We start from the raw sequence: 16,056 nt of genomic DNA, 5'->3' as shown, positions 1-16,056 counted from the left end.
TACTGCAATAATGGAGACTGTGTGGATGTAAGACTGAAAAGAGTGAGTTGGAGGGGAGGTAGATCAAAAGTTTGTTTTTGGATACAATAAGCTACCTGTTTGAGGTATCTATTAAACATGTACATGATGATTTGCCTTGATGATTCTGAGGTCAGATGAGAGATCCTGCCTGGAGATGTAAATTTTGAAACAATTTTCAAATACATGATATAAATAAGATGTAATCACAAATGGTGTGAGTGGAGAAGAAAGAAAGACCAAAGAATGAGCTCTGAGTTAAGCTAGTATTTAAAGTGAGGAGATGAGGAAAAACAAGCAAAGGTTGAGAAAGCCACAATGGCACTCTTTCACAAAGGAAACAATTAAATATCTGTTCCTATTAATGGAAAAGTCCCTGATGCTGGGAAAGATTGAGGGCAGGAGGAGAAGAGGGCAACAGAGGATGAGATGGTTGGATGGCATCATTGACACAACGGCTATGAGTTTGAGCAAATTCCAGGAGATAGTGAAGGACAGGGAAACCTGTCGTGCTGCAGTCCATGGGGTGGCAGAAAGCTGGACGCGACTTAGCAACTGAACAACCAAAGATGTGATGGAAAATTAATCCCCACATTTAGCAAAGTTTTAGTAGAATGGGGAGAGATGAGTCCTGATTAGAGTGGGACCAGAGAATGAGAATGAGAAATTGGAAAAGCAAGTACAACCAACATTAATGATCAAAAAACTTGAATTGTGATACTAAAGACTTATATATTGATCAATATTTCACATATGTTTGAAATTCTCTCCAAGAGAAGAGAATACAGTCAATTTTCTAATGAGAAATTATTTAATTTATATCTACAGTGAAATAGAACATCAATCAAGTTTATGGGAAAATTCGCTATAGTCAAGAAAAAAAATGTGCTCTAGTCTTGATCTTCAAATAGTCTTGGAAGAGGATACCACCTATATGATTTCAGAAGTCAGTTTGCATTTCTGAACTTACTTTATTCAATTCTGTTACTGGGTACATTGCTTAGTATAGCACCCAGAATGTAGTTGGCACTTAAATAGCAGTTATATTTTTTCATTTTCTTAACAAAATTACCTTTCTTTAATTATTCTTTTGTTTTGGGGGGCCTCCTACCCATGACATTTCTCCATTGATTAAAGTAGTTAGGAAAGTTTTAAAAATTGTTTAACTGGTGACTTCCCTTTTGTTCCAGGAGTTAAGATTCAACACTTCCATTGCAGGAGGGCACAGGTTCAATCCCTGCTGGGGAACTAAGATCCCGCATGCCACACAATACGGTCAATTAAAAAATAATTGTCTAACTGAGCTCCATTTGTCAGTTATAGGAAATTAGAGGATGAGTGAAATGAAAACATTTGTCTCTTCTTCCTCATTTTGCATATCAAGTTGCTAGTGATAAACTATCTTCTATTGCTCAGCAATTCAGCTTTCTCTTCTTTAAGGTTCTTGAAGCTTGCACACAGTTAAGGTCATTTTATGTCACAATTTTTCTCTTTCTTTCTTCCTTTCCCTCCCTCCCTCCTTTCCTCTTTCTTTTCTTCCTTCCTTCCTTCTTCTCCCTCCCTCACTTTCTCCCTCTTTCTCTCTCTCTGTCACTTTCCTTCCTTAGATCAGATCAGATCAGTCGCTCAGTCATGTCCAACTCTTTGCGACCCTGTGAATCGCAGCACGCCAGGCCTCCCTGTCCATCACCAACTCCCGAAGTTCACTCAGACTCACGTCCATCGAGTCAGTGATGCCATCCAGCCATCTCATCCTCTGTCGTCCCCTTCTCCTCCTGCCCCCAATCCCTCCCAGCATCAGAGTCCTTTCCAATAAGTCAACTCTTCGCATAAGGTGGCCAAAGTACTGGAGTTTCAGCTTTAGCATCATTCCTTCCAAAGAAATCCCAGGGCTGGTCTCCTTCAGAAAGGACTGGTTGGATCTCCTTGCAGTCCAAGAGACTCTCAAGAGTCTCCTCAAACACCACAGTTCAAAAGCATCGATTCTTTGGCGCTCAGCCTTCTTCACAGTCCAACGCTCACATCCATACATGACCACAGGAAAAACCATAGCCTTGACTAGACGGACCTTTGTTGGCAAAGTAATGTCTCTGCTTCTCAATATGCTATCTAGGTTGGTCATAACTTTCCTTCCAAGGAGTAAGCGTCTTCTAATTTCATGGCTGCAGTCACCATCTGCAGTGATTTTGGAGCCCAAGAAAATAAAGTCTGACACTGTTTCCACTGTTTCCCCATCTATTTCCCATGAAGTGGTGGGACCGGATGCCATGATCTTCATTTTCTGAATGTTGAGCTTTAAGCCATCTTTTTCACTCTCCACTTTCACTTTCATCAAGAGGCTTGTAGTTCCTCTTCACTTTCTGCCATAAGGGTGGTGTCATCTGCATATCTGAGGTTATTTTTGATATTTCTCCCAGCAATCTTGATTCCAGCTTGTGTTTCTTTCAGTCCAGCATTTCTCATGATGTACTCTGCATAGAAGTTAAATAAACAGGCTGAAAATATACAGACTTGATGTACTGCTTTTCCTATTTGGACCCAGTCTGTTGTTCCATGTCCAGTTTTAATTGTTGCTTCCTGACCTGCATACAAATTTCTCAAGAGGCAGATCAGGTGGTCTGGTATTCCCTTCTCTTTCAGAATTTTCCACAGTTTATTGTGATCCACACAGTCAAAGGCTTTGGCATAGTCAATAAAGCAGAAATAGAGGTTTTTCTGGAACTCTCTTGCTTTTCCCATGATCCAGCAGATGTTGGCAATTTGATCTCTGGTTCTTCTGCCTTTTCTAAAACCAGCTTGAACATCAGGAAGTTCACGGTTCACGTATTACTGAAGCCTGGCTTGGAGAATTTTGAGCATTACTTTACTAGCGTGTGAGATGAGTGCAATTGTGCGGTAGTTTGAGCATTCTTTGACATTGCCTTTCTTTGGGATTGGAATGAAAACTGACCTTTTCCAGTACCAAACCCAGAATCTCTGTATTTCTTTCTTCAGAGTGTTCTGGCCACTCTGTATCTTAGTAGGAGCTGACATTGAAGGATATTGTTCCCACTGGAGGTTTAAAATACTGAGCCTCTTGCTTGCAATGACCCCTAGTAACTGAATATTAATTGAATGGTTTCATTCATTAATGACTTATTCATTCATTCCTGTCATTTATGTTAATTTCATTTTTTTCAAACCAAGTCTGTCCCCCTGGGGCCCTACAGTCACGTGTCACACTTTGAGCTGTGCTGTTGGGATCTGGATCATAAGAGGGTCATGTGAATATATTTCTGACATGTTTCTGATATGGACATTTTGCCCAGAGGAGCTGAAAGGGAAAAACATGACCACCTAAGGAGCTTATATTCATTGAAAGGACTGATGCTGAAGCTGAAACTCCAATACTTTGGCCACCGGATGTGAAGAACTGACTCATTGGAAAAGACCCTGGTGCTGGGAAAGATTGAAGGTGGGAGAAGGGGACAACAGAGGATGAGATGGTTGGATGGCATTACCAACTCAATGGACATGAGTTTGAGTAAGCTCTGGGAGTTGGACAGGGAAGTTGGTGTGCTGCAGTTCATGCAGTTGCAAAGAGTCAGACACGACTGAGCGACTGTGCTGAACTGAAGGAGGTTTTCTGCCAAAACAGAAAGGTGGGAGGGCTCTTTTCCATTTTTTTTTAACTCAATTTAGTTAGTGCCTGGGGAGCTGACCAATAGGAGGTTTGGAGGGGACCTTTCTCACACTTGTGGGTCTATTGTCATGGCTTACTTCTGCTGTCTCATTATAATTGCTATAATGGCCCTTTTAGATATTGAAAATTGTCCCTGTTTTGATGATACATTATATGGTCAATGTATAAATGGATCAGTCTTTCAATCTGAGGTCCTTCTGGTCTCCAACACCTGTAGTCTTGCTTCTGGAGCTTTATAATCCCATTTATTCTATTTCTTACCTTTTTTCTCTTACTGTTATTCTCTCAGCCATTTTCCCCTGTTCCCACTGTTCAATGTGAATCCAATAAATACACAAATAAACTTTAATCTGGAGAAATTGCTGTAGAGGTGTTGTCAGAGTCTTCATTTTAACATGTAGAAAAAAAATTCCCTTTTCAAGGTAATTTTTAATGACTTGGATAACAGCTTAATTTTAACCCATTTGAAAATAACTACTTAAAACTCTTACAGCATTCTTTGAGGTGAACCTTCATTAACCTCGAAGGCAAAACCTTCATGTTTTGCCAAACCTCAAATCTAATTTTATAGATTGTTATTAATCATTATTGTCTCGGACATTTTCACGATACCTGTAAGACTATTTCCCAGTGAATCTTACCAAAGTTTTATGTTATTTTCGTTATGAACATAACACCTTCGTCCCTTGTGTGAGTTCTACTACATCATAGGTACTACTAAGATTGTTTTACACAGTGTTGAGAAGACATTTACAATACATGGTAATTTTGCATTGTGGAAACAATGAATAAGCAATTTATTCATTACTAAATAAAAGGAATAAGTAATATAAAGGTTCATATTCCATCATTTGTACATGAAATCTAATTTGGTTAATGTAGCACTAGGTGATGTTAATGGTCTATAATATCATAAATCATGATATATGACAGATTTCAGAGTCTTAGGCATTTTTAAAAATTCCAGGTGATTTCTGTTGAAATTATATGAGATTCATAATTTAAAATGTACATTTAAATATACATTGCATACTTTAGCAAAAATTTAAAAGATGTTACTGATGTAACTTTTATTATTCAATTTTGGCTTTTATATTCTGCTTTTTCTTTTTCTCCTCATATTAAGAACAAAGAGCTGGAATACATTTCAAACTAAAGAGAAAATTCAACCTGGACTATCTTTTTCTTTCAAGAAAATTAACAGAGTACCAATGGAGCCCTTTATCTATTGAGTGCAGACTTCATTAATTAATCCTTTTTATCTGTGACAGTTAAAGGTAAATCTGGAATATTTGGCCTTTTTGAAATGATTTCTAGTTTTACTTTTACTAGCTAAATGCATTCTCTCAGCTATATGTTATCTTTTTTCCACCATGTATAAATTAAATAAAATTGCATTGGGCTATTTCTTGCCTTGCATTGACGTTAAAAAAGATAGGCATTTAGATAAATACTTTTTCATATTATTAACTTAATATTTTCTGAGAGTGACAGAAAGAAAATGGAGTATCTTTCTGTTACTCCTCATTTTCATAATAGTAGAAGGTGGAATTCATATGGCATTATAAGTAGAAATTTTCTGCATCACTAAGAACATGGCTTAAAGTATAATGCCTCCTGGACAAGTCAGAAAAGCATTCTAATGAGAAACAGTTCTAGTCATATATCATGTACTAGCTGCACAACTTCTGTCCCATTTCACTAAATATGCTTTCCACAAAAAGGAATAATGGTGTTTAGTTCATCTGTTTCTTCTATCTATTCTTCATCTCATACCACATATAGAGTCTGACCATTGGCTTTAGAAATAATCATGATTCAGTCTTCCAAATCAAACCATGGAGAAACAAGATAGAATCCTGAGAATATATAACTCAGTGTTTTAACTATCTTTTGTTTAGGCATCAGCTGCTTTTATTGTTTTTGCTTTCCATGTAAGGCTATGCTGTTAGACCACAATCTGCTAGAAACCAGTAATGGGGAAACATTTCAGTTACATGGATATTTTCTCATTTGTAGTCAGTTTTAATGAAAAGTGACAAGCATGTCACATTTCATCAATTTATATCAGGTTGTGTCTCAAGAAAACAGAGAACGTAAGATAAGCCAGTTCAAAACAGCATCCTTCATCTAGAAGCAGAGAGAAAAGGAAACATCAACTACTTAGGATTCGACAAAGAAAATTATAGCATATGTATCTATAGATCAAATACACTTCTCTGTGTTAATACCACTGAAATTTCAAATTACAGTTGTCTAACAACTGTAATTACTATTCTGTATGTGTTAAAGTGACTTTATTTCTTAAAGAATTTGTTTGCTTAATGTGTTTAGGCAGACCCTGATGCTGGGGAAGATGGAGGGCAAGAGGAGAAGGAGATGACAGGATGAAATGGTTGGATGGCATCTTTGACTCAATGGACATGAATTTGAGCAAACTCCAGGAGATAGTGAAGGGCAGGGAAGCCTGGTATGCTGCAGTTTATGGGGTGGCAAAGAGTCGGACTTAGCAACTGAATAACAACAAAAACAAGGCAGCTCTATTAAAAACATAAAATTAATTATGATGATGGTTCCCTGTTTTGAGGGAACATGTTGTCTGGTGAAATATCTAGAACTGTGTTATCCTGTATAGTAGTCACAAGTCACATGTGACTATAGCAATAATTAACTTAGTCTCATTAGTTACAATATAAGTGCTCAATGATCAGATGTAGTTGTTGTTTCCTATACTGGAAAGAACAGTTATAGAACATTTTTAACATTACAACATCTTATTAGACAGTGCTAATATATAACACACAGGTAAGATGCATTCCCTATGTCTCTAATTGTCTCAACACGTTGAAACTGCATATGAAGTACTCCAAAAAGTGGCTTCAGGGTAAAATTACCCAAAGAATCAAATATATGTAGCATATATAAAATTTTATTTTGGAAAGACTTTAGGTTTTTTAGAGAAGTTGAAAGTGGACCCTCTCATCTACATTCAGTTTCTTTAGATGTTATTATCTTACATTACTATGGTACATTTGTCAAAATTAGGAAATAAACACTGCTACGTTATTATGAACTTAACTGTAGACAATTCAGATTTTCACCAGTTTTCCAATTAACACCATTTTTCTATTTTAGTCTGCAATGCAGGATACCATAATACATTTATTTTTTAAGTTAGTTTTTACTGGATATAGTTGATTTCCAATGTTGTGTTAGTTTCTGCTGCACAGCAAAGTGAATCATATATACATATATCCACATTTTTATAGATTCTAGTTATGTCTTCTTAGTCTTCTATGGTTTGTGATGATAGGAATTTGATAGCTTGAGGAGTACTGGTAAGGCACTTTGTAGAATTTTCTCAGTGTGGGTTTCTCTCACATTTCTTATTATTAGACTGGGATTGTGAATTATTAGGAACAATACCACAGAGGTGAAATGACTTTCAGCTTATATCACATGAGGAACATAATAGCCATGTGTGGTTATTTAATACTGATTATTTGGATAAAATAGTGTTTCAGAGGTTTCACCAGTAGCAATATAGTTACTAAATTTCCCTTTCCATTACCCCTCCATTTTTCATATTTTGAAAGCAAGTCATTTAGTTTAGTGACATTTAGGATTCAGAGGCTTCCCTGGTGGCTCAGCAGTAAAGAATCTGCCCACAACACAGGAGATGAAGGAGATGTGGGTTTCATCCTTGGTTAGCAAGATCCACTGAAGGAGATCATGGCCACCCACTCCTTGCTTGGAGAATCCCATAGACAGAGGAGCCTTGTGGGCTATGGTCCATGGGGTTGCAAAGAGTCAGACACATCTGAAGCGACTTAGCAGCAGCAGCAGAATGAAGGAGAATTAATCTCCGACTCCTATGGGGGAAAATATCTGCATTTTTTTGGGAACTGTTTCATAAACAAGACTGTCTATCTGCCTACCTATTTATTTCAGTATGGACTAAAATATATGCATTTTATATTATGAGTTACAATTCAATACTACTATTACTTATTTTATTGATAAAATTATAACAGATTTGGCCGCTGGGGACTCTTCAGGTGACTTTTGTTCTTTGTTCACCCTCCACCATCCTTTTAATTTTTAAGCTCTTCTTTTCTTTCTGGTACTACAAGATGCTTCAAGCTTCTCTTGTATTTCCCTACCCCTGTTCTAGAATCAGGGTTTCCCTGGTAGTTCAGTTGGTAAAGAATCCTCCTGCAATGAAGACCCCAGTTCAATTGTTGGGTCAGGAAGATTCACTGGAGAAGAAATAGGCTACCCACTCTAGTATTTGAGAATCAACCATATATCCATGAAATTTTGAATACTTTCACTGAAACATGGTATTTAGAAACTAAGACCTCCCATTCTGTAGGTTGTCTCTTCACCTAGTCAGTCATTTATTTTGCCATCCAGAAGCTTTTAAGTTTGATGCAGTCCCATTTGTTGGTTTTTTGCTTTTGTTTTTTGTATTTTTGGTGTCATGCCCAGAAAATCATTGCCAAGACCAACATTAAGGAGCTTCTTCACTCCATTTTCTTCCAAGAGTTTCATAGTATCAGTTTTCCTGGTTAATTCTTTACCCATTTTGAGCTATTTTTTCTGAGTAGCATAGGATAAGGGTTCAATCTCATTGTTCTGCATATATTTACCTGGTTTTCCATGTACCATTTGTTGAAGAGGCTGTCCTTTCCCTATTGGCCATTCTTAACTCCCTTGTTGAGTATTCAGTTCAGTTCAGATCAGTTCAGTAGCATGTCTGACTCTGTGACCCCATGCACCGCAGCATGCCAGGCTTTCCTGTCCCTCACCATCTCCCGGAGGTTGCTCAAGCTCATATCCATTGAGTCGATGATGCCATCCAACCATCTCATCCTCAGTCATACCCTTCTCGTCCTGCCTTTAATCTTTCCTAGCATCTGGGCCTTTTCCAATGAGTCAGCTCTTTGAATCAGGGGGCCAAAGTTTTGGAGCTTCAGCTTGAGCACCTGTCCTTCCAATGAATATTCAGGGTTGATTTCCTTTAAGATTGATTGGTTTGACCTCCTTGCACTCCAAGGGACTTTAAAGAGTCTTCTCTAGCACCACAGTTCAAAGAATCAATTCTTAGTTAACTGTTTATGTGAGGTTTAATTTTGGGCTCTCAATTATGTTCATCCATCCCAATTCTTTTTTTTTTATGGCATTAACTTACTGTTTTAATTATGATAGCTTTGTGGTATAGTTTGAAATCAGGAAGAGTGATACCTTCACCTGTGGTCTTCTTTTTCATAATTGCTATGGCTACTTTACTAGCATGTGAGATGAGTGTAATTGTGAGATACTTTGAGCATTCTTTGGCATTGCCTTTCTTTGGGACTGGAATGAAAACTGACCTTTTCCAGTCCTGTGGCCATGGCTGAGTTTCCAAATTTGCTGGCATATTGAGTGCAACACTTTCACAGCATCAACTTTCAGGATTTGGAATAGCTCAACTGGAAATCCATCACCTCCACTAGCTTTGTTCATAGTGATGCTTTCTAAGGCCCACTTGACTTCACATTCCAGGATGTCTGGCTCTAGGTCAGTGATCACACCATCGTGATTATCTGGGTTGTGAAGATCTTTTTTGTACAGTTCTTCTGTGTATTCTTGCCATCTCTTCTTAATATCTTCTGCTTCTGTTAGGTCTATACCATTTCTGTCCTTTATCGAGCTCATCTTTGCATGAAATGTTCCTTTGGTATCTCTGATTTTCTTGAAGGGATCTCTAGTCTTTCCCATTCTGTTATTTTCCTCTATTTCTATGCATTGATAGCTGAAGAAGGCTTTCTTATCTCTCCTTGCTATTCTTTGGAACTCTGCATTCAGATGCTTATATCTTTCCTTTTCTCCTTTGCTTTTTGCTTCTCTTCTTTTCACAGCTATTTGTAAGGCCTCCCCAGACAGCGATTTTGCTTTTTTGCATTTCTTTTCTATGGGAATGGTCTTGATCCCTGTCTCCTGTACAATGTCACGAACCTCATTCCATAGTTCATCAGGCACTCTATCTATCAGACCTATGCCCTTAAATCTATTTCTCATTTCCACTGTATAATCATAAGGGATTTGATTTAGGTCATACCTGAATGGTCTAGTGGTTTTCCCTACTTTCTTCGATTTAAGTCTGAATTTGGCAATAAGCACTCATCTCACACGCTAGTAAAGTAATGCTCAAAATTTTCCAAGCCAGGCTTCAGCAATATGAGAACCGTGAACTTCCTGATGTTCAAGCTGGTTTTAGAAAAGGCAGAGGAACCAGAGATCAAATTGCCAACATCTGCTGGATCATGGAAAAAGCAAGAGAGTTCCAGAAAAACATCTATTTCTGCTTTATTGACTATGCCAAAGCCTTTGTCTGTGTGGATCACAATCAACTGTGGACAATCCTGAAAGAGATGGGAATACCAGACCACCTGATCTGCCTCTTGAGAAATTTGTATGCAGGTCAAGAAGCAACAGTTAGAACTGGACATGGAACAACAGACTGGGTCCAAATAGGAAAAGGAGTTCGTCAAAGCTGTATATTGTCACCCTGCTTATTTAACTTCTATGCAGAGTACATCATGAGAAACGCTGGACTGGAAGAAACACAAGCTGAAATCAAGATTGCTGGGAGAAATATCAATAACCTCAGATATGCAGATGACACCACCCTTATGGCAGAAAGTGAAGAGGACCTAAAAAGCCTCTTGATGAAAGTGAAAGTGGAGAGTGAAAAAGATGGCTTAAAACTCAACGTTCAGAAAATGAAGGTCATGGCATCCGGTCCCACCACTTCATGGGAAATAGATGGGGAAACAGTGGAAACAGTGTCAGACTTTATTTTCCTGGGCTCCAAAATCACTGCAGATGGTGAATGCAGCCATGAAATTAAAAGATGCTTACTCCTTGGAAGGAAAGTTATGACCAACCTAGATAGCATATTGAAAAGCAGAGACATTACTTTGCCAACAAAGGTTCGTCTAGTCAAGGCTATGGTTTTTCCTGTGGTCATGTATGGATGTAAGAGTTGGACTGTGAAGAAGGCTGAGTGCCGAAGAATTGACGCTTTTGAACTGTGGTGTTGGAGAAGACTCTTGAGAGTCCCTTGGACTGCAAGGAGATCCAACCAGTCCTTTCTGAAGGAGATCAGCCCTGGGATTTCTTTGGAAGGACTGATGCTAAAGCTGAAACTCCAGTACTTTGGCCACCTCATGCAAAGAGTTGACTCTTTGGAAAAGACTCTGATGCTGGGAGGGATTGGGGGCAGGAGAAGAAGGGAACGACAGAGGATGAGATGGCTGGATGGCATCACTGACTCGATGGACATGAGTCTGAGTGAACTCTGGGAGTTGGTGTTGGACAGGGAGGCCTGGCATGCTGCAATTCATGGGGTCGCAAAGAGTCGGACACGACTGAGTGACTGATCTGATCTGATCTGATCTGATGGCTACTTGGGATTTTTTGTGGTTTCTTACAAATTTTAGGATTTTTTTTTTCTATTTCTGTGAAGAATGCCATTGGTTTTTATAATGAAGATTGCACTGAATTTGTATGTAGCTTTGGTAATATGGATATTTTAATTTTTCTAATCTATGAACATGAGGTATCTTTCCCTTTGTGCATTTTTTCAGTTCTTTCACCAAAGTCTTATAGCTTTCATTAGACAGAATTTTTTACTTTTTTGGTTAAATTTATTACCAGGTATTTGTTTGTTTGCTTTTGAATCTATTGTGAATAAGATAGATTTATTTTGCAGATATTTTATCAGTGTCTAGAAATATAGCTAATTTTTGTTTGTTGATTTTATGTCCTTCAACTTCACTGATATCTTGACAACAGTTTTCTGATTGAGTGTGATTTTTTTATATATAAATTCATATAATTTGCAAATAGTTGCAATTTTACTTCTTTTCTGATTTGTACTTTTTCCCCCCCATCGGTCTTGCCTAATTGCTCTAGCTAGGACTTCCAGTACTATATTAAGCAATAGAGATGAGAGTGGACACACTTATCTTACTCCTGATCTTAGTTTAAAATTTTTCTCCATTGAATGCAATGTTTGTTGTGGGTTTGTTATATGTAGCCTTTATCATATTGAGTTCCATTCCTTCTATACCTAATCTATTCAGGGTTTTTGTTGTAAAAGGAAGTTGCATGCTCTCAAATGCTTTTTATGTATCTATGGAGATAATATTATTTTTATCTTTAGTCTCACCAATGTAATACACTACATTTATTGATTTGCATATGTTGAAGCATCCTTGTATCCCAGGGATAAATTCCACTTGGTCATGGTGTATAACCTTTTTAATGTGTTCTTGAATTTGGCTTGGTTATATTTTGCTGAGAATTTTTACATGTATACTCATCAGGGATATTGATCTACAGTTTTCTTTTCTTGAAGTGTCCTTTTCTGGCTTAGATATCAGGGTAACATTGGCCCTATAGAATGAGATTGGGAATGTTCCTTCCTCTTCAAGTTTTTGGGAGAGTTAAAAATGACTGGTAATAATTATTCATTAAATGCTTGGTATAATTCTCCAAAGAAGCTATCTGGTCCTGGGTTTTTCTGTTTTGAGAGGTTTTGATTACTAATTAAATCTTTTTATTCTTTATGCTCTGTTCACATTTTGTCTTTCTTCCTAATTCATTCCTGGTTGGTTATGTGTTTTAAAAATATATCCATTTCTCTCAGTTACCCAAATTGTTGGCATATAATTGTTCATAGTAGTCTCTTATGATCCTCTGTGTTTCTGTAGTATCAATGTAATGTCTTTTGTTTCTAATTTTATTCACTTATTTGTTTTTCTCATCTAGTCTAGCTGAAGGTTTGTAAACTTTATCTTAAAAAAAAAAACAGCCATTATTTTTTTATTGATTCTTTCTATTGTTTTACTTCTATGTATGTCATTTATTATTTCTTCATTAATTTATTAACTATTATTTATTTATTTTTGGGTAACTGGGCTTAAGTTGCTCTTCGCTTTTTAGTTTCTAATTTATATCTTTGGTGTATTGAATTGTAAATTATGTTCTTTATATAAGGTCTTTCTAATATTAATGTATGCATTTATAGCTATAAATTTTCCTATCAGAACTGCACTTTTGCATCCCATAAGTTAAAATATTTCCATTTTAATTTGTTTTGAGATAATTTTTGATTTCTTCTTTCACTCATTGATTTTCCAGAAGTGTGTAATTTTGTTTTCACATATTTGTAGATTTTTCAGTTTTCCTGTTTTTGCTGATTTCTGGTTTGATATTATTATAATAATTCAGTCAGTACAGTCGCTCAGTCGTGTCTGACTCTTTGCGACTGCATGAATCGCAGCACGCCAGGCCTCCCTGTCCATCACCTTGTGTTTCTTCCAGTCCAGCGTTTCTCATGATGTACTCTGCATATAAGTTAAATAAGCAGGGTGACAATATACAGACTCGACGTACTGCTTTTCCTATTTGGAACCAGTCTGTTGTTCCATGTCCAGTTCTAACTGTTGCTTCCTTACCTGCATACAGATTTCTCAAGAGGCAGGTCAGGTGGTCTGGTATTCCCATCTCTTTCAGAATTTTCCACAGTTGACTGTGATCCACACAGACAAAGGCTTTGGCATCAATAAAGCAGAAAATAGATGTTTTTCTGGAACTCTCTTGCTTTTTCCATGATCCAGCAGATGTTGGCAATTTGATCTCTGGTTCCTCTGCCTTTTCTAAAACCAGCTTGAACATCTGGAAGTTCACAGTTCACGTATTGCTGAATCCTGGCTTGGAGAATTTTGAGCATTACTTTACTAGCATGTGAGATGAGTAAATTGTGCAGTAGTTTGAGCATTCTTTGGCATTGCCTTTCTTTGGGATTGGAATGAAAACTGACCTTTTCCAGTCCTGTGGCCACTGCTGAGTTTTCCAAATTTGCTGGCATATTGAGTGCAACACTTTCACAGCATCGTCTTTCAGAATTTGAAATAGCTTCACTGGAATTCCATCACCTCCACTAGCTTTGTTCGTAGTGATGCTTCTTAAGGCCCACTTGACTTCACATTCCAGGATGTCTGGTTCTAGGTCAGTGATCACACCATTGTGATTATCTGGGTCGTGAAAATCTTTTTTGAACAGTTCTTCTGTGTATTCTTGCCACCTCTTCTTAATATCTTCTGCTTCTGTTCAGTTCAGTTCAGTTCAGTCATTCAGTCGTGTCTGACCCTTTGTGACCCCATGAATCGCAGCACGCCAGGCCTCCCTGTCCATCACCAACTCCCGGAGTTCACCCAGACTCACGTCCATCAAGTCAGTGATGCCATCCAGCCATCCCATCCTCTGTTGTCCCCTTCTCCTCCTGCCCCCAATCCCTCCCAGCATCAGAGTCTTTTCCATTGAGTCAACCCTTCGCATGAGGTGGCCAAAGTACTGGAGTTTCAGCTTTAGCATCATTCCCTCCAAAGAAATCCCAGGGCTGATCTCCTTCAGAATGGACTGGTTGGATCTCCTTGCAGTCTAAGGGACTCTCAAGAGTCTTCTCCAACACCACAGGTCCATACCATTTCTGTCCTTTATCGAGCTCATCTTTGCATGAAATGTACCCTTGGTATCTCTAATTTTCTTGAAGAGATCTCTAGTCTTTCCCATTCTGTTGTTTTCCTCTATTTCTTTGCATTGATTGCTGAGGAAGGCTTTCTTATCTCTCCTTGCTATTCTTTGGAGCTCTGCATTCAGATGCTTATATCTTTCCTTTTCTCCTTTGCTTTTCACTTCTCTTCTTTTCACAGCTATTTGTAAGGCATCCCCAGATAGCCATTTTGCTTTTTTGCATTCCTTTTCCATGGGGATGGTCTTGATCCCTGTCTCATGAACAATGTCACGAACCTCATTCCATAGTTCATCAGGCACTCTATCTATCAGATCGAGTCCCTTAAATATATTTCTCACTTCCACTGTATAATCATATGGGATTTGATTTAGGTCATACCTGACTGGTCTAGTGGTTTTCCCTACTTTCTTCAATTCACGTCTGAATTTGGTAATAAGGAGCTCATGATCTGAGCCACAGTCAGCTCCTGGTCTTGTTTTTGCTGACTGTATAGAGCTTCTGCATCTTTGGCTGCAAAGAATATAATCAGTCTGATTTCTGTGTTGACCATCTGGTGATGTCCATGTGTAGTCTTCTCTTGTGTTGTTGGAAGAGAGTGTTTGCTATGACCAGTGCATTTTCTTGACAAAACTCTATTAGTGTTTGCCCTGCTTCATTCTGTACTCCAATGCCAAATTTGCCTGTTACTCCAGGTGTTTCTTGACTTCCTACTTTTGCATTCCAGTCCCCTATAATGAAAAGGACATTTTTTGGGGTGTTAGTTCTAAAAGGTCTTGTAGGTCTTCATAGAACCCTTCAACTTCAGCTTCTCCAGTGTTACTGGTTGGAGCATAGACTTGGATTACTGTGATATTGAATGGTTTGCCTTGGAAACGAACAGAGATCATTCTGTCATTTTTGAGATTGCATCCAAGTACTGCATTTCAGACCTTTTTGTTGACCATGATGACTACTCCATTTCTTCTGAGGGATTCCTCCCCACAGTAGTAGATATAATGGTCATCTGAGTTAAATTCACCCATTCTAGTCCATTTTAGTTCACTGATTCCTAGAATGTCAACATTCACTCTTGTCATCTCCTGTTTGACCACTTCCTATTTGCCTTGATTCATGGACCTGACATTCCAGGTTCCTATGCAATATTGCTCTTTACAGCATCAGACCTTGCTTCTATCACCAGTCACATCCACAGCTGGGTGTTCTTTTTGCTTTGGCTCCATCTCTTCATTCTTTCTGGAGTTATTTCTCCACTGATCTCCAGTAGCATATTGGGCACCTACTGATCTGGGGAGTCCCCCTTTTAGTATCCTATCATTTTGCCTTTTCATACTGTTCATGGAGTTCTCAAGGCAAGAATTCTGAAGTGGTTTGCCATTCCCTTCTCCAGTGGACCACGTTCTGTCAGATCTCTCCACCATGACCCGCCCATCTTGGGTTGCCCCACGGGCATGGCTTAGTTTCATTGAGTTAGACAAGGCTGTGGTCCTAGTGTGATTAGATTGACTAGTTTTCTGTGAGTATGGTTTCAGTGTGGTTGCCCTCTGATGCCCTCTTGCAACACCTACCATCTTACTTGGGTTTCTCTTACCTTGGGTGTGGGGTATCTTTTCACGGCTGCTCCAGCAAAGCGCAGCCATTGCTCCTTACCTTGGACAAGGGGTATCTCCTCACTGCCACCCTTCCTGACCTTCAAAGTGGGATAGCTCCTCTAGGCCCTCCTTCGGCCGCACAGCTCCCGCTCCTAATTGAATGATTATATGTATGTTCT

This window comes from Bos javanicus, chromosome 21, assembly GCF_032452875.1.
Source record: "Bos javanicus breed banteng chromosome 21, ARS-OSU_banteng_1.0, whole genome shotgun sequence".
In the NCBI taxonomy this organism is placed as follows: Eukaryota; Metazoa; Chordata; class Mammalia; order Artiodactyla; family Bovidae; genus Bos; species Bos javanicus.
This window is presented reverse-complemented; position numbering follows the sequence as displayed.